Consider the following 22,795-nt stretch of genomic DNA (forward strand, 5'->3'; position numbering starts at 1 on the left):
GTTCAGTTCAGTCACTCAGTTGTGTCAAACTGTTTGTCACCCCATGGACTTCAGCACACCAGGCTTCCCTGTCCATCACCAACTCTGGAGGCTTACTCAAACTCATATCCATCGAGTCAGTGATGCCATCCAACCATCTCATCCTCTGTCATCCCCTTCTCCTCCCACCTTCAATCTTTCCCAGCATCAGGGTCTTTGCCCATGAGTCAGCTCTTCGCAGCAGGTGGCCGAAGTATTGGGAGTTGCAGCTTCAGCATCAGTCCTTCCAATGAATATTCAGGACTGATTTCCTTTAGGATGGACTGGTTGGATCTCCTTGCAGTCCAAGGGACTCTCAAGAGTCTTCTCCAAAACCACAGTTCAAAAGCATCAATTCTTAAGCGCTCAGCTTTCTTTAGAGTCCAACTCTCACATCCATACATGACTACTGGAAAAACCATAGCTTTGACTAGACAGACCTTTGTTGGCAAAGTAATGTCTCTGCTTTTTAATAAGCTGTCTAGGTTGGTCATAGCTTTTCTTCCAAGGAGCAAGTGCCTTTTGATTTCATGGCTGCAATCACCGTCTACAGTGATTTTGGAGCCCAGAAAAATAAATTCAGCCACTGTTTCCACTGTTTCCCCATCTATTTGCCATGAAGTGATGGGACCAGAGGCCATGATCTTCATTTTCTGAATGTTGAGTTTTAAGCCAGCTTTTTCACTCTCCTTTTTCACTTTCATCAAGAGTCTTTTTAGTTCTTCGCTTCCTGCCATAAGGGTGTGTTATCTGCATATCTGAGGTTATTGACATTTCTCCCAGCAATCTTGACTCCAGCTTGTGCTTCATCCAGCCCAGCATTTCTCATGATGTACTCTGCATATAAGTTAAATAAGCAGGCTGACAGTATACAGCCTTGACACACACCTTCCCCAATTTGGAACCAGTGTGTTGTTCCATGTCCACTTCTAACTGTTGCTTCTTGATCTGCATACAGATTTCTCAGGAGGCAGGTCAGGTGGTCTGGTATTCCCATCTCTTTCAGAATTTTCCACAGTTTGGTGTGACCCACACAGTCAAAAGTCAATAAAACAGAAGTAGATGTTTTTCTGGAACTCTCTTGCTTTTTCAATGATCCAACGAATGTTTGCAATTTGATCTCTGGTTCCTCTGCCTTTTCTAAATCCAGCTTGAACAGCTGGAAGTTCATGGTTCACATACTGTTGAAGTCTGGCTTGGAGAATTTTGAACATTACTTTGCTAGTGTGTGAGATGAGTGCAATTGTGTGGTAGTTTGAGCATTCTTTGGCATTGCCTTTCTTTGGGATTAGAATGAAAAGTGACCTTTTCCAGTCCTGTGGCCACTGCTGAGTTTTCCAAATGTGCTGGCATATTGAGTGCAGCACTTTCACAGCATCATCTTTCAGGATTTGAAACAGCTCAACTGGAATTCCTTCACCTCTGCTAGCTTTGTTTGTAGTGATGCTTCCTAAGGCCCACTTGACTTCACATTCCAGGATGTCTAATTCTAGGTGAGTGATCACATCATTGTGGTTATCTGGGTCATGAAGATCTTTTTTGTACAGTTCTTCTGTATATTCTTGCCACCTCTTCTTAACATCTTCTGCTTCTGTTAGAAGCAAATTGTATCATAGGTCAAATCTGTGGACCACCAGTTTTCAATCTCCTCTGTATATTTGCATAGCTCCCAATAAATCATTGTAACTCATACATTGTATTTAACTTATATACATCAGACCAAAAATAAATAAGGCCCTCAAATATCATGGTGTATTACAGATTCATAGACTCTTCACATGAGGAGTTGGTTAATACCTATCTAGGGTAACTATCTAGTCTAACGTCTGGTTTGGTCATCCCAAGTAATGAGGCTGACTGTTTCACTGGACTTCCCAGGTAGTGGTAAAGAACCTGCCTGCCAGTGCAGGAGATGTAAGAAATGCAGGTTCAATCCCTCGGTTGGGAAGATCCCCTGGAGGAGGGCATGGCAACTCACTCCAGTATTCTTGCCTAGAGAATCCTGTGGACAGAAGAGTGTAGTGGGCTACTGTCTATGGGGTTGCAAAGAGTCACGCAGGACTGAGCAACTTAGCACAGCATCACACATCTCATTGGACAGAACTTATTTTGAGATAGTTCTTTTGTAGAGTCAGTCAAAATCTAACACTTCCCTCACACTCATTAGGATGGTCATTATCAAAAAAACAAGATAATAAGTAATGGTGAGGAAAATGGGAAATTAGAACTCTTGTTCATGGCTGGTGTGGAAAGCAATATGGCAGTCTCAAATAATTGGATGTAGATTTACCATTTGGTCCAGCAATCCCACAGGCTTCCCTGGTGGCTTGGTGGTAAAGAACCCACCTGCCAATGCAGAAGGCATCAGTTTGATCCTTGGATTGGGAAGATCCTCTGATCCTCTGAAGAAGGAAATGGCAACCCACTCCAATATTCTTGCCTGGGAAACTCCATGGACAGAGGAGCCTGGGGGGGCTACAGTCCATGGGGTCACAAAAGAGTTGGGCAGGACGGTAACTAAACAACAGCAACAACCCAGCAATCCCACTCCCAAGTATAAACTTGAACAATTGACTACAGGGACTCAAAACAGATATGTGTGTACCTATGTTCATAGCAGCGTGATTCACAGTGGCCAACTTCCATTGATGATTAAATGGTGGTGTACACATACAAGGGCACATTATTCAGCCTTAAAGAGAAAGGAAACTCTGACACATGCTACAACACGGAGGAAGCTAAAAGGCTTTATGTTAAGTGAAATAAGCCTGACACAAAGGGGTGAACGCCATATACTTCTGCTCTTATGAGATACCCAGAGTAATCAGATTCATAGATACAGAGAACAGTGAATGCCAGGGACGGTGGGAAGGACAGAATGGCGAGGTATTATTTTTTCTAATAATTCTATTTATTTATTTATATTGGTTGTGCTGGGTCCTCATTGCTGTGCGGGCCCTTCTCTAGCTGCGGCGATTGGCAGCTACTCTCTGGTTGATATGCTGGCTTCTCACGGCGGTTTCTTCTCTTGTTGCAGAGCATGGGCCCTAGTGTCTGGGGGCTTCGGTAGTCGTGGCATATGGGCTCAGCAGTTCTGGCCCCCGGGCTGTAGAGCACAGGCTCAGTAGCTGTGGTGTATGGGTTTAGTTGCTTCATGGAATGTGAGATCTTCCCGGACCAGGGATCTTTTGCACTGGCAGGGGGATTCTTTACCACTGAGCCACCAGGGAAACCGAGGAGTTAATGTTCTTTTTAATGAGTACAGCCTCTCAGTTTGGGAGGATCTAAAAATTCTGGAGACATATCGTGGTGATGGTTGCACAACAACATGAATATACTATTTAATGCCACTGAACTGTACACCTAAAACTGGTTGAGATGATTGATTTGATGTTATATGTATTTTACTACAATAAAAAATGTAAAAAAGAGATCTAGCATTTCCACCCTCTGCCCTTTCCTCTGCCCTCTGAAGCTACACTGCACAAGTCCCTTTCACTTGACCATTCCTCAAATATTGGCAGAAAGCAGTCCTGGTACCTCACAAACTCCCTTTTTACATCTTTGCAGTTTTCCTCCAGAGCCCGTCCAGTCTCTCTGAGCCCCTGCACCCAGGCCAGAACCTAGTGTGTGTGCAAAAGGTGGGGCAGGAGGATGACCACCCCTACCCTAAAAATAAAGTCTGGGAGGCCGCCTCTCATTGCGGGACTCAAGTGTTTTAGGTTTTATCTCATTTTCTTTGGGGCCTCGGAGGTTGGTTCACTTATTTATTTGCAAATGCTAGCTAACCTCAAAGGGAAGAAGCAGAAAAAAGGAGACATCCAGAACTGTTATTCCCTGATCAAGCAGTTTGAAAGTCCATCTATAAGCAATACTTTAATTTCTTTCTGGATTCTGGAAGTGTGGTTTGAATGGATTTGAATTTCCACTGCAGATTAACCCACAGTTGAAAAAGTCCCTGATAAAGGCTTTCCGGGTCATCTGTGGACTTTACTGTCTAGAAGCTGTGTCCGTCAGTGCCCAGATGAGGCTCAAAGAAGAGCCTGAAAAATGCTAAAACACAACTTTTTTTTTTTCCTCTACACTTTGCCACCCACTTTCCCAGCATGTTCATTACTGAAAGATAAAAGCAGTCTTGTAAGTGTAAAAGTTATAATTTCCAACCGGGCTCCTCCTCCCCGTTGGTATCAATAAAATCAATTGTCCCCCTTCCTGTAGAACCTTCTCTAGTCCTAGAATATAGTGACTTTTTAATCTTATTTCTAATTTGCTATTTGCCCATCTAGGAGAATGTAATAAAAAGTGACTTTCTGAAGACGCTTTGACAAAATCCGTGAGCCCTTTTGACCTGCCGGACTTTAAGGCATCCCAACTAATTTCCTTCTAAGAAGAAAGGCGGAAGAAAAAGCTTCCTTGCTCACACAGCCAGCTATGCAAAGGACCTTGAAAGGTCTGGGGGATGCTGGGAGCTCCCAGCTGGCCGGCTCGGGCTCCGGTTCCACTAGGTCACGTTCAATGTGAGTGTGCACACAAGAGAAGGGAGGTGACCTCAATTGTCTCAACAGGATGTAGGACAGCACAGGGGCGAGGCAGCAAGTGGCCCAGGCCTTCGCTATGAAGAGCTTTAAATATCACCGGTATTAGTAAATGAGCAGCTACAAGCCGTGTCATAAACTTTATGGGTTCACAACACGGTGTGACAAATCCTTCTTGAAATATTGGTTGTGGCTGAGGGATTCCTGAATGTGCTGGGCCTGGACACAAGGCAGACGCGCCAGCAAGAAATGTCATTTGTCTCTCAGCCAAAGTCCATCCCCGGGTAGAGACATTATTACTTCTTCTTGCTCACTACAATGACAACAAGACACGTTTTTATGGCATTTGGATATTGCAAAGTACTTCAACTCTGTTCTAAGTTATTCTACTCCACAGATGAAGCAGGTGGAAGGTCAGAAGGGAAATACCAAGCTTAGACAGAGCAGCTGAGTCTCAAAATTTGGGTGGAGTTGGAAGCCCACAGGAAGTCTTTGTTTCCAAAATGGTATGCATGGCTGCATACTCAGTCGTGGCTGGCTCTGCGATCCTGGGGGACCGTAGCCCGCCAGGCTCCTCTGTCCACGGGATTCTCCAGGCGAGAAGACTGGAGTGGGTTGCCGTGGCCTCCTCCAGGGGATCTTACTGGCCCCTGCATGCGATCGAACTCACATCTCCTGTGTGTTCTGCATCACAGGAGGATTCTTTACGGCTGAGCCACCAGGTATAGATGAATCTATTCACAGGGCAGGAATAGAGACCCAGATGTAGGGAATGGATATGTAGACATCCACCGGAGAAGGAGGGACAAATAGGAAGATTGGGATTTGAGGAATGTGCACTGCCGTGTGTAAAACAGACAGCTAGCAGGTACCTACTGTGTAACACAAGGAGCTCAGTTCGGTGCTCTGTGGAGACCTAGATGGATGGGATGGGAGGATGGGAGGGAAGACCAAGAGGGAGGGGTTATTGTTTCGCTTAGTTGTGGAAGTAACAGCTATGCCTACCCCCCACCCCAAAAGAACTAATTGGTTTCCATTGTTGAAAAGCTAAAAACTCAATAGGAGCCACTTGCTTGAGAACGCCAAGCCCAATGTTGCAATGGCAGACTTCAACGAAGTGTCAAAAAGTTCTGAGCCCTGGAATTTTCGCTCCGTCTCTTCTTTCCTTATTAGCAGTTCATTCCTCAACTCTCAACTTCAAGCCAGGGCTCTAGACTCCACCTGCCTCTATGCTTAACCAGCTTCTCTGAATTGACTGCTGGTCCTCCTCCCTCCACTCAGATGTGCCTGGTCACAAAGTCTTGCTTTTTCCTTCAACAAGATCAGTTCTTTCCTGCATTGTAGGGCCCAAGCCTGCATCATAACAGGTTCTTCCATTAAAAATTTCAAATTAAAATTTATGACTGCATGGGTATAAGGATGAATGGATGAATGTTACATATTAAATTAGTTCCTTTGATCTGAAAATTTATGTTTTCTTTCTGATTGTAAAAGGAACTAAAACATTTTCATCGGCTCCTAAAGGAATTGTGACCCTGTGTCTGCTGGGTCTGGTGCAGAAGTCAGCCTTGAGGTCTTTGCATTTGCTGTTCCCTCTGCTAGAACTGTGGTGTTGGAGAAGACTCCTGAGAGTCCCTTGGACTGCAAGGAGATCCAACCAGTCCATTCTGAAGGAGATCAACCCTGGGATTTCTTTGGAGGGAATGATGCTGAAGCTGAAACTCCAGTACTTTGGCCACCTCATGCAAAGAGTTGACTCATTGGAAAAGACTCTGATGCTGGGAGGGATTGGGGGCAGGAGGAGAAGGGGACGACAGAGGATGAGATGGCTGGATGGCATCACTGACTCAATGGACATGAGTCTGAGTGAACTCCGGGAGTTGGTGATAGACAGGGAGGCCTGGCGTGCTGCGATTCATGGGGTTGCAAAGAGTCGGACACAACTGAGTGAACTGAACTGAACTGAACTGCTAGAAGTGCTCTTCCCCCAGATGATCGCACAACACAAAAACACTTCATGTTCCTGCAGAAATGGCCTTTTTTTTCAGAGAGGCTTTCTCCCATCACCTTATCTAAAACAGGCCCCATACCTCAACTCCTGACAATCACCTCCATCCCTCAATCCTACTCTACTTTTCTTATAAGCATCTGACAGCACTGTAGATATTTACTTACATTTTACTAGTTTGTGGTCTGTCTCTCACTAGGATGTAAGTTGTGTAAGACTAGGTACTCTGTCTCCAGGGCCCAATGTGCCAAGACTCACAGTTGAAGCTCACAAATGTCTGTGCATATTGAATGAATTTGTGCTTTCTTGATTCTAAACCCTTCATTGTCCCACATAGAAAGAAAATTGAAAGAGGGCATTAAAGAAGAAGGAAAAGACTTTATTGATCAAATATCCAACCTTATGGAAGATCTTGGAAAAGCTGGAGACATGCTGGGAGCCCCCAGGTCTTCCTACCGGGCCCTGTGCTCCGGGCTGTCTGTCACCTTGTACGTTCCCCTATCTTGATGCACATCACCCGGTTCTGTAATTACTCACCGTTGCCGAAGCTGGGATTTTCGTCCCTCATGTCTTCCCCTCCTCCTCTTCTTCCCCCTCCCCGCTTACCACCTTCTTTTCCTTCTCACCTTCCTCCTCCTCCTTCTCTTCTTCATCTTCCTCTCCCTCTTCTTCTTCTTTGAAAGTGAGTATTAGTTGATTAGTAGTGTCTGACTCTTTGTGACCCTATGGACTGTGGTCCACCGGGTTCCTCCTCTATCCATGGAATCCTCCAGGCAAGAATATTGGAGTGGCTTTAATTGCATTTTATTGTGGTAAGAATACTTAACATGAGGTGTACCCTCTTAATGATTTTTTTAGGTCTATAATACAATATTGTCCATCAACTATATCCCAATAAATTTTTTTAATGCAGTATTGTTAACTATAGGTACAATGTGGTACAGCAGGTCTCTAGAACTTATTCATCTTTCTTAACTGAAACTTTTTGCTGATGCAGTATTACCTCCCCAATTCTCCCCTCCTCCCCTTTCCCAGATTCTAGCAACCACCATTCCACCAACTCTGCATTGGCCTGTTTAAGATACTACATATAAAAAGGATCATTTAATATGTGTCTTTCTGTGACTGGCTTATTTCACTCAGCATAGTAACCTCAAGATCCACCTATGTTGTGGCATATGGCAGAATCTCCTTTTTTAAGACTGAATAATATTCCGTTGTATGTATAGACCACGTTTTCTTTATTCATTTATCTGCTGATGGACATATGATTTGCTCCCACATCTTGGCTATAGTGAATCATGCTCCAGTGAATAGGAAGGTGTGCAGACAGGTCTTCGAAATTCTTCTTTCAATTATTTGGGGGTATATACTCAGAAATGGGATTTTTGGGTTGCACAGTGGTTCTGTTTTAATTTTTTCTAGAAATGCCATACTATTTGGCATACTGGGAGCACCATTTTACAACCCTACCTCCAACATGCAAGGGTTCCAGTTTCTCTGTGTCCTTGCCAACACTTGTTATATTTAGCTTTATTTATTTATTTTTTTTGATAATAGCCATCCTGAGAGGTGTGAGGTGATACCTCACAGTGACTTTGATTTGCTGATAATTAGTAACATTGATAATGTTTACATATACCTGTTGGCCACTTATGTCTTCATAGCAAAATGTCCATTTAAGTCTTTAGCTTATTTTTTATCTGGGTTATTTACTTATTTATGTTTTTACTCATGAGTTGTAGGAATTCTTTATATATTTTGGACATGAATCCCTTGCCAGAGAGTCATAAAATATTTGCTCCCACTCTGTTGGTTGCTTTTTCTCTTCATTTCTTGCTTCCTTTGCTGTGCACCTCATGACTTCTAAGAACATGTAGTGAGAACTCAATAAATTGCTGCTGAATCAAAAGTGAATGAACTGGAAAGAGAGAAAGATACAAAAGATTCTGTAAAAGTTTAAAGAACTTATACTTCAACATCAGATTGCACAAAATGAATGAGGATGGCTTTAACAAAATGGGGATATATGTTGGCTGAAGCAAGAATCATTTAGTGTGCAAAAAAGAGAGCTTGTAAATATCACAGATGTCTAGAAACAGGTCTCTGGAGTGATCTCCAAGTAGCAGGTATGACTCTTGGTTGCAAAATTCTCTCTTGAGGAAAAAGGAGACTTAATGGCTCTTTGAAAAGTCCAGGGGTAGGTTTACATCAGGCTTCCCAGATTTTGAGCTCTGCCAACTCACTGGCCTGAGTTGCTCCTCCTCCAGTTGAAGTGGTGTCATCTCAGGCTCCACATTGTAGCAACATGGAGGCATTGCTCCATCTGCTTGCCCTCCCAAATCCAGCACCCGAAGTAAGTGAGTCTCTTTCTTAGAAGTTATCTGTGAGGTCTCACTGTATTTCATTGCTTGTAATTTTACCATTTACTACCTTTGGCCAATCACAGTACCTTGGAGGAGTGTGCTGGTGCTCTTAGGGCTGGGTCACCTCATGGAGTGATCCTTGGTGTGGCGAAAGGCAGTGTGAGTGCCCCAGAGCCCTGGGGAGCAGAAATGAGTGTGCTGGGGGGTCCCCAGACCACAGTTACAGGAAGTAGGTGTATGGATGCTGAGTGGCCAAAAAACAGAAGTGCATTATGCTTGGCTCCAGAAAGAGTCATGAACTGTTTCACATCAAAGGCTGAGACTTGAACTAAGAGGTTGCAGGGAAATATGAATAATATTAAACCCCCCAGGGACAACAAGAAACGATCATTAGCAACTGCGGAGGAAAAATAGATTCCTATCCTCACAATTCCAGTGCCCTGTTATGTTAGCAATTCCTATGATCTCAGGAATGAAGAGGGGAGAGCTTCATCTTATTGAAGCATTAAAAATGACACAAGACATTAATTTAGTTTTAATGCAACTTCAGCCTTGAGACATGGGTGTGGGTGTGGGTGTGGGTGGGGAGTGAATTACCTTTCTTCAGGGAAGGGAAGGACTCTTTCACTCAGGAAAGCTGCTGTACAGAAGGAGTAGTTGGTTTTTCTACAGTTGTTTCTGACCAGATAATCTTAAGTAAGTCATTTCTGTGCCTCTGAGAAGTTGGGTCATTGCCAGATAATTTTCTACTTAACCTTACGTGTTAGGCAAGAGAGCTTGATAGATGTCTTATTTTATTTATTTATTTTTTGAAATTGAAATATGGTTGATTTACAATGTTCCAGGTGTACAGCAAAGTGATTTAGTTTTACATATATATATAAATATATATATATCTTTTCCACTATAGGTTATAATAAGATATTGAATATAGTTCCCTGTGCTAAAAGTAGAATCTTGTTGTTTATCTTTTCTATATGTAGCAGTGTGTATATGTTGACCCTAAACTCCTAATTTATCCATCCTCCTGTTTCCCCTTTGCTAACCATAAGTTTGTTTTCTCTATCTATGAGTCTATGTCTGTTTTGTATATTTATTTGTGTCATTTTTTTTTTAGATTCTACATACAAGTGATATCATATGATATTTGTCTTTCTCAGTCTGACTTACTTCACTTAGTATGATAACCTCTAGGTCCATCCCCATAGCTGCAAATGGCATTTCATTCTTTTTAATGGCTGAGTAATATTCCATTATATATATATATATATATATATATATATATATATATATATATATATATATATAACAACTTCTTTGTCCATTCAAATGTCTTATCTTACTGTGTCTTATTTTCTTTAGTGTAGAAAGGAGGCAGAGGCTCACCTAGGCTCCCTGGTAGCCACAGCCCACTCACACGAGCAAACTTTACTTCTTCCAAGTTTATGGTTTGGAATCAGGGGAGCAAGAATGTCCATGTTTGTTTCTAGAAAATCTATTGGTCACAGGCCACACAGAATTGAGAGGTCCACTCACTTCTCTACCTGCTCCAAGGAAGAAGGCCACTGAAGACCAGATCAAGCAGACAGATACTCCCCTGTTTTTCTCTCAACACCATGACTGGTGGTTACCACTGAGTAACAAGTGCTACTGAACCATAATTGCGGTATTTTGCCTGTTGAGAGGAGAAAGAAAAATCACAAAACAAAATAAATCAAACTCAGGGATTGAACCTGGCTCTCCTGCATTGCAGGCAGATTTTTCACCATCTGAGTCACCAGTGAAACCTCTAACCCCCCAGTTCTCCCTCAATTTCATCCCTACTGAACACCTCACCCACCAGGCCTTAGAAGGGTCTTCGGAGGTTACAGTCCAACAGCATGCTACCATATGCAGCCAAGATCCCTGAAATACTTTCATGCTGTAAACCCCCTTTCTCTATAAAGTGCCCTTCCTGAAACTCTATGACATCGTTGTGGTTCCAGTTTATCTCCCCTTGTCCCTCCTCTGCACATTTCTCTAAAGAGCTATTTCCTGATATTATTTTCTCCTCCCTTTTTGTTTCAATCTTTTGCAAATACTTACTGAGCACCTACTTCACACACCCTTTGAGGGATGGAACAGAGAATAAAACAGATAATAGCTCTGCCCCGCCCTGATGAAGATGACATCCTGAAGAGGGAATCACAGGGAGATGGAAAATAACCACAATGAAAGCAATCAAATTTACAAGGTCAGGTGGTGATTTGTGCTTTGGAGGAAAAGTAGGGCTAAGGCAATGAGGTCAGAATTCTGCCTCCCTGGGCCCTGCGCCTGTCTCCTCAGCTCAATGTTTTGCTTGGGTTCCCCTCCGGAACTGGAATCCAGTGAATGCCTCCGGGCAGAAAGCTCGGGCTCCACTGGGCTTACTTCTCCAGTTGCCCATTGTCTGATGTCTGAAGTTGATTCCTATGTTTTTGTCCAGTTTTCTAGTTTTTTTATGGTGGGAGGGCTAGTCTGGTATCAGGATTCCCTGATGGCTCAGACAATAAAGCATCTGCCTGCAATGCAGGAGACCTGGGTTCGATCCCTGGGTCAGGAAGATCCCCTGGAGAAGGAAACAGCAACCCACTCTAATACTCTTGTCTGGAAAATCCCACGCACAGAGGAGGCTGGTGGGCTACAGTCCATGGGGTCGCAAAGAGTCGGACACAACTGAGCGACTGCAGTTTCTAGTCTGGTACCAGTGATTCCTTCATGATCAAAAGCAGAAGTCTTCTGGCTCAAATTTCAGAGGATGGCTCTGGCTGCTGTCCTTGCTACCTGCTGATTTCCACTCTCTCTGGGCTCATTGTTACTTTCTCATCAGTTCTAGCCACCAGGTCCAGTGGACTCTTCTTAAGCCTCCATAGCATTTGATTCTCCTGGCCACCCTCTCCTTCCTGAAATCCTCTTTTCCTGTGGCTATCATGAGACTCAGAGTTACTTTTGTTTTTGTTTTTACAATCACACTTCAGTTCTCATGCTCATTTGAATGCATACCCTCTTCCCCTCTTGACTGCAAGCCCCTCAAAGCAAAGATACAAAGTGTTCATCTTCATGTACCAGGCCTAGTATAGTGCTCTTGACTTCATCAGGGGCTCCATATATGCTTGTTAAGAGAATGTGAAATACAGTCGTAAAAGACAGTGTATGAGAAACACCCTTGGAAGGACACAGACCTGCTTAGAGCTTTCCTAGGGTGGCCAGCTTTACCTGTGGGCCCAAGCGTCGAACTTCCAGTGCTAAAAGCCACAGTGTGCTCAGCTGGTCAGTCATGTCTGACGGTTTGCAAACCCATGAACCCTGTAGCCAGGCTCCCCTGTCCATGGGATTCTCCAGGCAAGAATGCTGGAGTGGGTCGCCATTTCCTCCTCCAGGGAATCTTCTCCAACCGAGGGACTGAACCCGGGTCTCTTGCGTCTCCTGCATTGCAGGCAAGTTCTTTACCCCTATGCCACCTGGGAAGCCCATGAAGCCGGAAGAGGCCTAGGCAAACCAGACTGATGGGTCTTCCAGGAACCTCCTAACCTTGTCAAGTCACAGTACCTGGACAATGGTTATCTTTATGAAGCATCCTGGAGTTGATGGGGAAGACCCACCTTGGAAGAGATGGTCTGGGAGCTCTCCACTCCTCAGTCCTGCAGGGTCCCTGGGAGGGCCACAGGAAATTCCCAGCTGAGCACTTCCCCAGCCCGGCTAGGGAAGCGGGTGTGCTCTCCCCACGTGGGTAGCCCAGCTATTCATAGTTGCAAGAAGGAGGTGGTGGCTGGCAGGCAGGATGGGCCTGAATTTGGAAGGCATGCATTAGAGTCCTCATGCAGGCACTCATCACTTGTGAACATGAGCAAGTCCCCTCATCTCTCGGAGATTAAAAAATGCCAAAACAGGACTTCCTGGTGGTCCAGTGGTTAAGGATCTGCCTGCCAAATGCAGGGGACATGGGTTCTATCCCTGGTCTGGGAAGATTCCACATGACATGGGCAACTAAGCCCAGTTGCTGCAACCACTGAGCCTGCTTTCTAGACCCTGTGCCCTGCAACAAGAGAAGACACTGCAATGTGACACCCTCCCATCGCAACCAGAGAGTAGCCTCCACTCTCTGGAACTAGAGAAAGCCCTCACACAGTAATGGAGACCTAGTGCAGCCAGAAGTAAATATAAATAAATAAATAAATATTTCTAAAAGACTTTAAAAAATTCAAAGTGGGAAAACAATAATACCTGTTTCTTTTGTGTGTGTGTGTGTTTAGGTTGTGGGGATATAAAGGAAGTTATGTATGCAAGAACATTTCCTATCCTAAAAATACCATACAGGTGTTATTTCTTCTTGTTGTTGCTTCTATTACACAATACAAATATTTAGAGAAAAAGGAACTGGTTGAAAGGACAGAGCCACAGAAGAACGCTTCAGGACAAAGAGGCTGGAACTCAGAGGGCAGCATCTTTCCTGGGACAAGAGGGAAAAAAGAAGAGATGAAAACATATTGAGTTGGGGCCAATTAACGGGGGCCGTTTAAATCCAACCGCTTTGAACTTCTCGGGAAAATTAAAAACAATGTCGTTTGCTCAAACATATGTGATGCTGGAGCTGAAGGTCCCTAAAGAGCATTTGAAATTGGCTCTGTTTTTCTTTCGGCCGCACAGCATGCAAGACCTTAGTCCCCCAACCAAAGATCACGCCTACATCCCTCATAGTGGAAACGCAGAGTCTTAACCCCTAGACTGCCAGGGAAGACCCCCAGAATGACTGTTTTATTAACACAAGTGTGGTGGTGGGTGGCAGGGGAGGGAACTGAAGGTGTTTGTGGGATGAGTAGAGAAAGGAGAAGCAAGCCCCGCCCACCCCCAACCACCAGCAGTCCTTCCAGTGGGGCAGAAGTAGCAATGTCTAGGAGGAAAAACCACTGACTGAATATCCTCAACTTATCTTCTTCACTTTCTTTCATTTCCTCATTTTTCTCATGCCCGCCCCCCTGCCCCCGCTTTCTTTCCTTCACTGGCCATAATAGAGGCAGTTTTAAAGACATTAGTCTTGCAACTTATATTTATTGAACACACGATTACTTTAAAAGCTTGGAAGTTGAATGCTTTGTCCTTCTCTCTCTCTCTCAGAAAAAGAAATGAATAATGAGAGTGTTTTCCATGCTGCCAGTAATGACTCTTTTTTTGGTGGATCCTTTATTACCCTTGTGGGGGGAAAAAGAAACCTCCTCATCCTAAGACTATTCCTATAACAGTTAAAACATGGGGCATTAATGGCTCTTCTTTACCATTCATTTACCACATTTTTGACTTTTATTTCCTATGCAACTTTTTTCTGGAGAGACAAAACCTGTCCTTTGACCATTTCCTGCCTGATGCAAAGAACACACAATGGTTGGAGAAGAAGAGAAAATGTTAGTTGCTCATTCGATCTGACTTTTTGCAACCCCATAGACTGTAGCCTGCCAGGCTCTTCTGTTCATGGAATTCTCCAGCAAGAATACTGGAGTGGGTGGCCATTGCCTTCTCCAGGGAATCTTGCCGACTCAGGGACTGAGCCCAGGTTTCCTGCATTGCGGGCGGATTCTTTACCGCTGAGCCACCAGGGAAGCACCAGCCTCCCAGAGATCATCTGCCTTGAAGTCTGTCCCATCAGTGTTGTCCTAGAAAGAGGCGGCTTTAAGGTTCAACAGCTGTTAAATGCCCCTGCCCCAACTCTTGGTATGTTTTGAGTGATTATGATGATTCTTGTATATAATGCTTTGATACTCATACTGTAATTTATTTTTCTTAATTAAAAATTTATTGGAATATTGTTGCTTTACAATATCATGTTAGTTTCTACTGTACAGCTATACACATACATACACATACTATACACATACATGTATCCCCTGTTTTTCGGATTTCCTTCCCATTTAGGTCACCATAGTGCATTGAATAGAGTTCCGTTTGCTGTACAGTAGGCCCTTATTAGTATCTATTTTATGAAGAGTAGTGTATATATGTCAATCCCAATTTTCTTGTTCATCCTACCTCCCGCTTCCCCCTTGATGTCCATACATTTGTTCTCTACATCTGTGTCTCTATTTCTGCTTTGCAAATGGGTTCATCTGTATATCGTGTATTAGCACACATATGTGGAATCTCATGGCTTCCCAGTAAAGAATCTGCCTGCAATGCGGGAGACCTGGATTCAGTCCCTGGTTTGGGAAGATCCTCTGGAAGAGGGCATGGAAACCCACTCCAGTACTCTTGCCTGAAGAATTCCATGGACAGAGGAGCCTGAGGGGCTAGAGTCCATGGGATCGCAAAGAGTTGGACACAACTGAGTGGAATCTCATAGAATCTTATGCTGTGATTAAATTTGTCCCTTTTCTTATAAACATGCCCTCACTATTTATTTATTCCAAATACCTTCACACAAGTATACCTTCTTGGATGCTTTCTCTAACATTCAGGACTACCTTGCTGTCTTTGACCTCCAATAAGCTAAGGATTAACCTACTGCCACCTCTCTGTTGAAATCTGAGCCAAGAGATCATTTCTGAAGTTGAGTTTACTTATTTGGCTTTGCTGTTTGAAGTTAATTTATGCCGTAGCCCAACTAACTTATCTCCTTACCAGTGGTTTAACTTTCAAAGTGGCAAGGGAATATTAATAGTATAAGTATAGAATGGTCTCAAGCTTTCAATTGCTATATTTGTCTTTTTTTCTATGCCTTTAAATATCAACCATCAGTCAATAAGCCACTATTTGGCATTACTGGTCAATATGCAAATATATCTTCATCTGAATGGGCATTTCTGATAGATTGCATTGAACTACTGGGCTATTTGTTGAATTCCACATTTATACAGGAATTGGTTCTAGACATTAATTAGGTGGAGTTTTGAAATATCCAAACTCAGATATTTGCATAGGTCTGCTCAGTTTAATCCATGGTTCTCTATCAAGGTTGAATTCCCTAGGAATCTTACTTGGTATCAAGATGGATGAATGTCAGAAAATCAGACTAAACTTTGGTCATTGCAGTGCATCTAATGTACCATAATATAAACAGGTTTAAAAGTTCTTCCTAAGAATTCAAAAATTCATAAATACATTTATAACAAATTTGCCTCCTCTCCTCATTCTTATTTATTGCAATCTTCCGACCTCCAAGAGAGTTTCCTGCTTATGTAGAGCAATTAGAATCTCTATTTGCTGTTTCGCTCTTCACCCCAATTCTTACCATCAACTTGGGTTACATCAGTGTCCAGATGAGGACCCACTAGTCATCCTACCTCAAGGCTCCTTAACCTCCTGTAGGCCAGTGACCTTGGTTTCTATCTCCCCAAGCCATTACCAAGACCATCTCCTGGACCTTGTTATAGCCAAAAATCACCCCACCTCTGAAACACCTCTGTTCTTTTTTCAAACAACAATTTCCTGTTCTTTCAGCTCTTGTTCTCATTCTATACCTTGAAAGGCTTTTTCCTGTCTTCTTCACCAATGCCACTTTATTTCTTACTATGCTATTCAAAAAGGAAGCTCTTGATTGTAAAATACATCATTATTTTATGTACCACTGGTGAAAATAACCATGTCAATTAAACAACAGCTCAGTGATTTATCATTTCTAATTTTTATATTTACTGAAAAACCTCTTTTAGACTTATGCATTATTTTTATTATGTAGCACTCTCATGCATCTATTAGTAAAGGAACTTGACCACAGTAAGTGTCTGCATTTTCTGAATCACTTTTCAAAGTAGTCGTTGATACCTATGGCTTGCCATGTAAAGTCACCCTCTGGGTTAACCCCAGCATGGGCGATGGAGCAATTTTTAAGACAGTGTCACTACTGTCTCTGCAGCTTTCTCCAAGACGATGACAACCACTCTGCAAGTTTTGATGCTGACATGTTATTGATCATACCAGAAAGTATCAATGGAAGGTTTCTGACAATGTCAAGTGCTCATATTTCTTTCTCAAATGGTCTTCAAATGGTTGAAATGGTTGAAATGTCAAGGAGATGTCATGTCCAGCTGTAACACCAGAAAAAGCCATTGTATCACCATCCTTTCCAGCGAACTTGTCTTTAATTGTTAATATACAAGTCTGTGAAATGGATCAAAAACTACTCATTGCGTGGGTAATGTGAGGTTCATGGAAGCCTATTCCAGGTAACAGTTAGCGACTTCTACTTCTGTTTTTCCTGGTGCTCGTAGGGACACTGTTCTGGCCCAGAGGAATCCACTTCCCTTAAATTTGAGAGGAGTCCTTATGCCTGTGAATTCCTTTCCCCTTTAGGCTAAGCCTGTATTTTACATTCCTCTTTTTCTTTCTCTTCCCCTTGCCCCTGTTCCCTTCTTTTTCTCTGCACAGTTTGGTCCTAAAGCTGTTAAGTGGGGGCCGAACAAGGTAGGTGTCTGAACCTAAGGTGAGGTGGGGGTGGACCCCAGACTGGGCTATGGGAGCTTGAGCAGGGTGTCCACGGGAGGCGGTCCCACAGGAAGTGTTGGAGGACGCCTGTGCAGGGCCGGGGACAAAAGACAGCTGGGGTTTGGGTTACACGGGTGGACTCACCAAAAAGTGACCAGAGAGCCAGTTTCTCCTGTGTTTTGTTTTTTAACTATTGGAGAATGGACTTACAGATACGGAAAAGGAGAAAATTAGAACGAACACTGTGCTATTGGATTGGAATCAGCAGTAACAGTGTGTATCAAAAATGTGAAGAGATGAAAAAAATAGAGACGCGGGGAATTTCCTGGTGGTACAGCGGTTAAGACTTGGCATTTTTATGGCCATGGGCTGGATTCGATCTCTGGTGGGGGAACTAAGAATCCACAAGTTGCATGATATGGTCAAAAATAAATAAATAAAAATATAGATATAAATGTGTGTAAGAATCTCTATTTGTGTGTGTATAGGTCTGTGTGCATACATGCTAAGTCGCTTCAGTCGTGTCCAACTCTGTGCAGCCCCATGGACTGTAGCCCTCCAGGCACCGCTGTCCATGGGATTCTCCAGTCAAGAATCCTAGAGTGGGTTTCCATGCCCTCCTCCAGGGGATCTTCCCAATTCAGGGATCAAACCCACGTTATCCGACATCTCCGGCATCGGCAGGCAGGTCTTTTACCACTTGTGCCACCCAGGAAGCCTGCATAGGTGTAGACACACACATGTATTCCCTAGTTCTGTACATGGAATGGGCTTGGAACCATACATCTGAGCACATCCAGCTCTCAGAATGTACCTCCTAAATGTTCTTTCATCACACGGAACCAAGGATCCTTAGAGAAATGACTAATTTCAGGGCCGGTAGGGAAAGTACAAGATGAGTCTAGAAGATCTTATTTATGCCAGAAAGCAAGGAAGTGTTTCAGGAATGGTAGGTTCATGTCAAAAAAAAGACATGGAAACTAGCCTAAAGGGGCTGCCACTGGCCAAATCTGGGTTAGTTTAAGGACATCCATAAATAATGATAGTAATGGATTATAACCAACTGAGTAAAGAAATCATGAATTCATTCTGATATAAATTAATGAATGAATAAATTGAAAGTTTGATGAGAAATAACAAATTTACTTATTAATTACATAGGGGAGAAGCATCACTTTAAAGTGAAGAAAACTGGCAGATACCACTTTTAATCAAGCAATCAAAGCCAATATCATCAGTAATGGGATAAACTGAAATCACCTGATACATTGCAATGAGAAGCAGGTGATTTTCCTGCCAAAGACACATAAGCTGAATCTCACATCATGAGGAAACAAGAGACAAGCCCAAATCGTGGGGCATATAACAAAATAACAAACTCACAATCTTCAAAAGACTCCAGGACGAGAAAGGCCAGGGAAGACCGTGGCGTGGTCCCAGACAGAAGGAGGCCTGACAATGAAATGGAGCTTGGGATTCTGGACAGGATCCTTTTGCTGAAAATGACTGAAGGGACATTTGGCAAAACTTGACTGAGAGTGGAGGACTAGATGGTGGTAACCTGCCTGCCAATGCAGGAGCCGCAGGAGACATGAGTTCAACCTCTGGGCCAGGAAGACCCCTTGGAGGAGGGCATGGCAACCCACTCCAGTATTCTTGCCTGGAGAATCCCATGGACAGAGGAGCCTGGCGGGCTACAGCCCCATGGTACAGTCCATGGAGTCTCAAAGAGTCGGACATGACTGAGCCCGCGTGCACAGGCACATGGGCAGTGTCTCAAGTTAATTCCCCAATTTTGTGGCTATCTTCTACTTATGTGGGAGAATGTTCCTGTTTCTAGGAAATACATACTACAGAATTTTGTACTCTCTACATACAGTTATGGTCGCAAAGAGTCGGACACGACTTAACTGATGGCCCATCAGGTCTGCAATTTACCTAGACATAATTAATAGGGTTAAAGGGGTAAAAGTTTTATTCTTCCTTTGTACTATAATTACAGCTTTTCTATAAGTTTGGGATGTTTAAAGATTAAAAATATATAAAGAGGGAGAAGAAAAATATTGCCACCTGTTTAAACCTCAGGTACTTATAACTGAATTTACCCCAAATAGAAATGAGCCCACTCCCTTTGTTCCTTTCCTGATTCACAATTTTGATTATTGGTATTTTCACCAAAGCATTTCCTAAAGCTGAAAACCTTAGGCTCATTCCTAATGTCTTCTTCTCTCTCTCCCACCTCTAAACTTTATCTCTTCTCAGAAACATCCCTTAATTTGAACCCATCTTCTCCACCCCAATTGCCGCGATCCCTATTCCTTGTCCCTGACATCACCCACCAGTCTTTCTGCCTCCAACCTCTCTCCTCTACAGCCCTGGTGGCAATTATCTTACTAAATGGGAATGTTTTCATGTCATCCCCCTGCTTAGAGACATGTCTGGCCTGCATATCTGCATGTTTTAGGATAGACTCTAGCATTAGTTACGGTAGTTTTCCAAGGCCTCCCCAATCCCAGCCAACCACTGTCATCTTCTCTCCTGCACCCCCTGAGACACTGCAACCAGCTGCCCACTCTTCTGCACCTTCCTCAGACATACCTGCCCTTCCTTGACTTCGTGTTTTTGTGGATGCTGCCTGATTCCCTAAAATGCCTCCTGTGCCACCTTCCGAGTGGGGGACGCACACTGAAAGACCCACAAACTGAATCTGGTCCCCAGAATATTTTGTCTGTCTCCCCGCTAAAAGGGGGAACATACATCCTTGAGGTGGGGTAACTTTGCTCTGCAGCTCATCATGAAAACATCCAAGATGACTTTGAATAGTCACCTCTTCTGAAGCCTTTCCTGACTTCTCCTCTTCAAGCCTCCACTCATCACCACCCCCCCCAAAAGCACTGACCACAGCATCCTGAGATTTCTGCTGCATGTTGCTCAGTTCTATGGGAATCGCAGCAAGAATCAGCCTAGATTCTGCAGAGCGAAGTCTATTTAGGCAGACGCTGGACTGAGAAACAGTAGCCAGGGATTCAGAAGTGCTTCGGCCCTTACGTGGAACACTGCTGAGCGCCAAAGGTAGACTCTTGAGCCCTCTTTTCCATATGATCCCAGATCATACATTTTTGGGAAGAAAGTCCCAGAGGGAACCTAGTACTTTGAAAGTTTCTTTTATCCTCTTTGGGAAAGTGGTGACCCTAGATATTTGGCCTGGACTGCAGATTTTGTCTAATTATGCCTTTTGGTGGATTGGGAAGCAGAAGGTGAGCTTTTTCTTAATTTGGGGTGCTTTCTCATTCCATTTCTAGTTCAGATCTTCCAGCCTTCAGACAGAGAGCAAGCAGATGAAGAAGCGTTATCTCTGTATATGATCATCCCACCCAACAAAGCAGCAAACGGATTTGTTACAATTAAAAAGCCGATTGGTTGTGTGCGGGGTGTGTGTTAATCACTTTGGTCATTCCTAACTCTTGGCGACCCTGTGAACTGTAGCCTGCCAGGCTCCCCTGTCCAGGAATTCTCCAGGCAAGAATACTGGAGTGGACTGTGTGAATCAACATCAAACTTTGGCTCCCATGGAAATGGGCAAAAGGATTTACATGATTCCACCCATCCCGAATGAATACTTAAGTTTTGCTAAATTTTTTGGATTTGAATTATGTTCTCTTGTGCCACATTTTTAGAGGGTTTGAGAAATTAAGAAGCATAACATAGCAGATGAACGAAATCAGAGCTCATAAATGCCAGTCATCACAGGGATGGCAAACAGATGCCAAACACATGTGGGTCCCCTTAAGAACAGTCTTCCGTGGGGTGTTCCCTGTACTTCCGACAGCCCTCTCTCTGAGTCCCATTCTCAGATTCATCGAAGGATGAAAGCAGGTTCCTTTCCTTCCTGCAGTGGGAAAGAGGGAGGTGGGTTGAAAAAGGAAGGGGGTGTGGCTTTTGTAAGTTATCAGGGAGTGACACCCGATTTCTCAATCAGATCTCTTGTTCATCTACTGAGAAAGCCTCAAATTGCTGAGCCAAATTCTGGGGGTAGTCAAAAGTCAGAAAATTCTGTTTTTTCAGTTTATTGTTTTCTACTGAATAGAGTTGGTAGAAAGTTCCGATTTCTCAAAATCTAGAAACAGGGCTTAAAAAAAATTGGTTATAGGACTTCACTGGTGGTACCATGGGTAAGAACTTGTCTGCCAGCGGAGGGGAGACAGGTTTGATCCCTGGTCTGGGAAGATTCCACTTGCCAAGGAGCCATTAAGCCCATGTGCCACAACTGTTGAGCCTTGTGAGCCTTCAGCTACTGAAGCTCATGCAACTAGAGCTTAGGGCATCAGGAGAAGCCACCACAAGGAGCCTGTCCACCACAAGGAAGAAGGGTCCCCACTCGCCACAGCTAGAGAAAGCCCTCTCCCAGCAGCGAAGACCCAGCACAAGCAACAATAAATAAATAAATAAATAATTTAAAAATTCACTCTACAATTAAGGATGGTGACAGTTAACCCCTAAGAATGTTTCAGATGGGACCATCTGTATAGACTTTTTGGTGACAAGTGGGCTTATTGGTTTAAAATGTTGAGCTCAAATTAATTTAATAAGCCTCAGCTCCCAGTTTTTTCTCATTACCTGGATATTTGTTATATACATATATATGCCATTATAATTATGTATTAACATATATGTAATAAATACATATATAATTCTAGATGTCTCTGCCTGGACCCATCTATTCAGTTCAGTTCAGTCGCTCAGCTGTGTCTGACTCTTTGTGACCCCATGAATTGCAGCATGCCAGGCCTCCCTGTCCATCACCATCTCCCGGAGTTCACTCAGACTCATGTCCATCGAGTCCGTGATGCCATCCAGCCATCCCATCCTCGGTCATCCCCTTCTCCTACTGCCCCCAATCCCTCCCAGCATCAAAGTCTTTTCCAATGAGTCAACTCTTCGCATGAGGTGGCCAAAGTATTGGAGTTTCAGCTTTAGCATCATTCCTTCCAAAGAAATCCCAGGACTGATCTCCTTCAGAATGGACTGGTTGGATCTCCTTGCAGTCCAAGGGACTCTCAAGAGTCTTCTCCAACACCACACTTCAAACGCATCAATTCTTCGGTGCTCAGCTTTCTTCACAGTCCAACTCTCACATCCATACATGACCACAGGAAAAACCACAGCCTTGACTAGATGGACCTTAGTTGGCAAAGTAGTGTCCCTGCTTTTGAATATGCTATCTAGGTTGGTCATAAGTTTTCTTCCAAGGAGTAAGCGTCTTTTAATTTCATGGCTGCAGTCATCATCTGCAGTGATTTTGGAGCCCCCCCCCAAAAAAGTCTGACACTGTTTCCACTGTTTCCCCATCTATTTCCCATGAAGTGATGGGACCGGATGCCATGATCTTCATTTTCTGAAGGTTGAGCTTTTCCAATATGCCAACAAATTTGGAAAAC

This window comes from Capra hircus, chromosome 17 (assembly GCF_001704415.2).
Source record: "Capra hircus breed San Clemente chromosome 17, ASM170441v1, whole genome shotgun sequence".
NCBI lineage: Eukaryota > Metazoa > Chordata > Mammalia > Artiodactyla > Bovidae > Capra > Capra hircus.